This window comes from Giraffa tippelskirchi, chromosome 3, assembly GCF_054371585.1.
Source record: "Giraffa tippelskirchi isolate mGirTip1 chromosome 3, T2T-mGirTip1v1.2.pri, whole genome shotgun sequence".
Classification (NCBI taxonomy): domain Eukaryota; kingdom Metazoa; phylum Chordata; class Mammalia; order Artiodactyla; family Giraffidae; genus Giraffa; species Giraffa tippelskirchi.
The window spans coordinates 21,903,438-21,909,437 of record NC_137277.1 but is presented as its reverse complement, the minus strand read 5'-3'; positions in this window follow the sequence as shown (position 1 = coordinate 21,909,437).

Genomic DNA, 6,000 nt, shown 5'->3' with positions numbered 1-6,000 from the left:
TGGCTTCGGGCCCAGCTTCTGCTGTGCTTTAGATCATCATGACTGGGTGGGGGTGAGTAACAGACTGCACAGATCTTGAGGATTCCTGGCTCCAAATATCGAGCCTCTGGGAATGGGGGGGGGGCCGAGAGTGGGAGGAATACAGGCTTCAGGAGAGAAGAGGATGGGGGTTATGTGGATGGGAAATGTGGTGGGGGTGCCAGTTGGAACTCTGTCATCCCCCAAATGGGTTTAAATTACATTTAATTGCATGTGACCTTAAGCCGACCTTTTGACTACCTGCGGCCCCATCTATAAAATGGGTTTACAGGATTACCATGGTGCTCAATAATCATCATGGCTAATGTGAATCTGTGCGGGGCACTGTGCTTTACATGGATAGTTTCTGTAGGTTCTTGCACAGCTCTGTCAAGCTGGGCTGGCACTATTCCTCTTTTACAACCGAGGGCATTTAAGGATAAGAAGGAGGATGTCATTTGGCTAAAGTCACAGGGCTAGTAAATGGCAAATCCAGAATTCAGTGTAGGCATTTTTGGCTTCAGGCTCTTCATCTCACACACTGGAGTGATTATGGCTAATAACTAATACTCAAGGGGTGCGTAACAAGGAGCAAACATCACTGTGAACATGTTACACAGATTTATTCATTTAATCACTATAGCCAGCCTCTCTAATAGTCACTCAAGATGAAAGACGAGGACACTTAGGCACAGAGAGGTGAGCTAACTTATCCTAAATCTACTGCCAGGAATCGAGTTCAGGCAAGCCGACTTGAGAGCCTGTTGCTCTTTAAAAAAATAAACAAAATTTTTTTTCTTAAAAAAATTGAAGTGTAACATACGTACGGAAAAGTGCAGAAATAAGAAATGTTTAGTTTAATGAATTCACCTAGTTAATACACTATGTGGCTAAATAGTAAACATTACCTGTACCCCATAAGACCCCTTCCAGTGATTATTCCCAACCTTCTCCCCAAAAGTAACCTCTATCCTGATTTCTAAAACCATAGATTCGTTTTGCCTGCTTTTGAATAATAGAATCATACTGTAGTAATTCGTTCAATATGTGATTCATCTGTGTTGTTGGATGTAGTGATAGTTTATTCACCTATAGGCTTACCTATTTTACTATTGATTCCAATGTTTGGCTGAATAATACCACTATGAATACTCCTACATATGTGTTTTGGAACACACACAAACACACATACAGACATTTCTTTTTAAAATTTAATTATTTATTTACTTTTGGCTGTGCTGGATCTTCACTGCTGTGCATGGGCCTTCTCCAGTTGCAGCGAGTGAGGTCTATTCCCTAATAGCCATGTGTGGGCTTCCCATTGTGGTGGCTTCTCTTGTTGTAGAGCATGGGCTCTAGGCACATGGGCTTCAGTGGTTGCAGCATACAGGGTCAGCAGTTGTGACTCCCGGGCTCTAGAGCACAGGTTTAGTAGTTGTGTCTGGGCTTAGTTGCTGCACAGCATGTAGGGTCTCCCTGGATCAGGGATCGAACCCGTGTCTCCTGCACTGGCAGGTGGATTCTTATCTACTGTACCATGAGGGGAAGTCCCCAGACATTTCTATTGGGTGTATTCTTGGGGTGGGACTGTTGGCTGCTTCCAAATGGTTGTACAAATTTGTTTTCTTGCCAACTTTGTATAAGAGTCCCCTTACTCCACATTCAGGTATTGTATTTAAAATTGTTACCAAATCAGGTGGATGTGTAGTATCCCATTATGTTTTCCATATGTATTTATGGAGGTATAATCAGAATGAGGTATAATCAGAAGCAACACTCTGCACAGCTTCTCATAACATGCTGTTAAGCTGTTGCTGTTAAGTCGCTTCAGTCGTGTCCAACTCTGTGCGACCCCATAGACGGCAGCCCACCAGGCTCCCCCGTCTCTGGGATTCTCCAGGCAAGAATACTGGAGTGGGTTGCCATTTCCTTCTCCAGTGCATGAAAGGGAAAAGTGAAAGTGAAGTCGCTCAGTCGTGTCTGACTCTTAGCGACCCCATGGACTGTAGCCTACCAGGCTCCTCCATCCATGGGATTTTCCAGGCAAGAGTACTGGAGTGGGGTGCCATTGCCTTCTCCGTCTCATAACATGAGGCTGGTGTTATCATCCCTATTTTGCAGATGAAGAAATGGAGGCCATAGTTATTCCCTTTTCTCTTTTGCAATCCACTCATTTTTCCTGAGAGGTCTTCCCCACTTTTCCCCAGTGGTGTTGGGATGTCAGCTTGGGAAGCCCCTTGGGCCAAGATGCTCTACTGGGTGGGGAGAAGGGGAAGGCTGGGATGAAGAGGACAGGGGTGGGGAGGAGAGAAAGAATGACATCAAGCCTGATGTGAGGGACCAGAGATCCTGGCTCAGGGCGTGGGGCGATGGGGCCAGAGGAGAGGTATGGGACTCAGCAGAAGGCATGACTGGGCTATTTGTGAATTCCCGGTGCTGGCAGGAATGGGCGTGCAGCTGGGGAATCTCTCTGGAACCCTCTCTCCAGGGTTTAACTGAATCTGAGGACCCCTATCTGAGGTCTCTAATCCTAGAGCCCTTTTGGGGTCATCTCTTTGGGTTCTTTGGTGCCTTGGTATATCTCTTTGGGATTTCCTAAGGGGTAGGTAGTACTCTGTTCTCTGAGGCCAGAGGGGTAGGAGGCAGGGCTTGGAGATCTTCCAGGGAGTGTGGGGGAAGGACTTGGGGTCTGCTCCGATTCTGGGCTTCTGAGCCATCAGAACAAGAGGCACCTGGCAAGCAGACACCTTGCTCTTTGACTTAGTAGGTGTCAGGACAGGCAGGGAGAAATGATTTCCCCACCTAGCAGCTGTCTCTCTCTGCCCAGAGTCTCTTCTGTGTCTCTACTTCTGCAAGTGTCCTCTGCTAGATTCTCCTGAGTAGCACCTGCTTTTGCTCCCCCCATCTCTGCCTCCCTTGAGTCCTGAGCCCATGGGTTGCCAGAGATGCTCTGGCAGCAGAAACAGCATGGTGCAGGGCGGTAAGTCTGGAGCAGGCAGTCATGATATCTGGCTTAAGTCTTGGCTGGATTACTTCCTAGCTGTGTGCCCTTGGGTGAGCCTCCTCACCTCTCAGGGTGGTGACAGCTCTCTCTTAGAGGCCAACATCATTCACTTGGCTCCTCTGCTGGGCAGGCTTCTTTGAGCCATGAGAAAGAGACTCTGCTGGTGCCAGTTGGCCTGGAAACAGTGTGCACTCTGTTTGGAGGGTTGGAAGCCATGCCTGCTTTGGGCCTAGGACCACGTAAAAGCACTCCAAAGGTTCTAGATTCCTAGACGGCTCCAGTTTGGAAGGAGCTTCATAATTCCATGAGTTCCCCTCCCCTATTTCACAGATGGTAAAACTGAAGCTGAGGAAGGGGAAGTGCCACAGAGCTGGCAGGTGGTAGAGCTGGGTGAACTGGAGACATGAAACCAGATTCTGGGCAGCCCAAGGCCAGATGGTTCTCCTTTCCCCTCCCACTCCCTGCCTGGGTGTTCACTTCTGGAGCTGCATGAGCTGTGGGAAGGACCCAGGCTCTGTCCTCTGGACCAGACCTCCCTCTTCACTGTAATGTCTTTTTGGAGATCCTCGCTCTCCTGATCTGGTCTGACCAAGTGTGGGGCCCTGGTAGTCAAGGAGGCAGCTGTACTTGGGCGCCATTGCTCAGCCCACACCGGGGTGACCACAGAGGATGTCATATCTGGGACTGGGACATCAGCCAACACGGAGGGAAGCTGAGCTCCCTATTCGGTGTGTGCACAGCAGACAGTCTGGGTCAGCCAGGGAGGGGCTGGGAAGCCAAAGTTATGGGTCAGTCTCCTTCCCATGGCAATGCCACCTCTGCTCTGATCCTGCACACCTAGCTTGCACTCTGTACCATAGCCTTTTCCCCTTGGAATTTGCTTAGAATGTTCTGACAGCTGTTTTGGAAGGCTGTAAAACATAGGGATTAATCATACAGACTCTAGAGCCAGACTGCTTGGGTTCACGACTCTGATCTTCCACTTACTTGCTGTGTGACCTTGAGTAAGTCACACGCCTCTCTGTGCTTCACTTTCCCCATTTTAAAAAAGGATAATTATAGGGGCTACTTCATGAAGTTGTTGTCAAAGGGACGTAGTAAAGCACTTAGAACATGTCCAGCATATGGTTTATGCTCAGTTAAATGTTAACGTTCGTTTTTATGTATATTCCATCCTATATATATATATATAGGATGTGTATATACATATGTATGTATATATATATATGGATGCATATTGCATCCTACTCCTATGAGCTGCTCCCAAGGGCAACCGTCAGAGTGGATGTTCCCTGAGGGCAGGACTGTTTCTTTCCCCTGGGAACAGAGCTCTCTTTCTTACTGATTCTCTAAGAAGCCCAGCTGGAGCCCTACAATAGACATTTGAAACTGAGCTAACAAGGGAGCTGTGAAAGTGTTAGTCGGTCAGCCATGTCTGACTCTTTGCAACCCCATAGACTAGCCCGTCAGGCTCCTCCGTCCATAGAATTCTTCAGGCAAGAATACTGATGTTGGTTGCTATTCCCTTCTCCAGGGGATCTCCCTGACCCAGGGACAGAACTTGGGTCTCCTGCATTACAGGCAGATTCTTTACCATCTGAGCCACCAGGGAAGCCCAAGAAGGGGGGGCTCATCCTGGATTTGACACCGGGACCTCTTGTACCCTGAGTGAGAATCACACCCCGAGACCAAGTGAGATTCTTTCTAAGCAACAAGCTGGTGAAGGGGTGGGATGGAAGAGGCTGAAGAGAGTGAGGCTTTCCACCTGTCCATTGGGAGTCTCTTCCTGGCCCCCACCCCTCAGCTCCCAGAAGGTGAGGGATGGTTAGGGATGCTGAGGGGAAGAGGAGTTTTCTTTTTTTCTGGTGGAGCTCTGAGCTGGGAAAGACTGCAGGGAATGAGAACCGGGTTTCTGTCTCTGGGGGCTCCCAGTCCTCAAAGAGGCAGCAGTAAGGTGGAGAAAACCCACATGCAGCATCTGCTTTCCATTCCTCAGGTTCCAAAGCCCTTTCCTATCCATGATCTCACTTTTTCTTGCAACGTTGCTGTGGGGTGGCTCAGCGATAAAGAATCCTCCTGCCCATGCAGGAGATGCAGTTTCCATCCCTGGGTCAGTAAGATTCCCTAGAGAAGGAAATGGCAACCCGCTCCAGCACTTTTGCTTGAGAAATCCCATGGACAGAGGAGCCTGGCAGGCTACAGTCCATGGGATCGCAAAGAGTCGGACATGACTTAGTGATTAAACAACAACAACAACAATACTGTGGGGAAGCCCAACTATTATCTCTCTCCTTTTTTTTTTTTAAACAGAGGATGAAAATAACCCTTCAAGACATTAAATGTATGTCCAAGGTCAGAAAACTCTTTTTTTAAAAAATTGAAGTATAGTTAATTTACAATGTTATGTTAGTTTCAAGTATAACAAAGCTCTTTGTTGGCTGTGCTGAAACTCAAACCCAGGTCTGGTAACTCCAAATCCCGTGCCTTTTACATACAGCCTCTCCCAGACACCAGCAGGCTAGAAGGGAAGGGGACACCCAAGCCAGGCCTCTGGAAACTTCTAATCTGGGGGAGGAGACCCAGATCCTGCCACCAGGGCACGTCCAGCCAGGTGGAGAAGTTAGTTTCCAGCAGGGGAGGTTAGGAGCATATGTGTGCTGGGCACCACAAAGGCCACTCTTTCAATCTCTTCCCTCCCTACCCTTCTTTCTGGGTAAGAACTGTGAAATTCAGTATCTTGTTTCAGTTACTAGTGACAAAACCAGGACAGAATCCAGGTCAGCCTGATGCTAATGGGTGTGTACTCGGTTGTGTCTGACTCTTTGTGACCCTGTGGGCTGTAGCCCACCAGGCTCCTCTGTGCATGGGATTTTTCCAGGCAAGAATAATGGAGTAGGTTGCCATTTTCTCCTCCAGGGGATCTTACTGACCCAGGTATCAAATCTGTGTCTCCTGCACTGGTAGGATTCTTTACCACC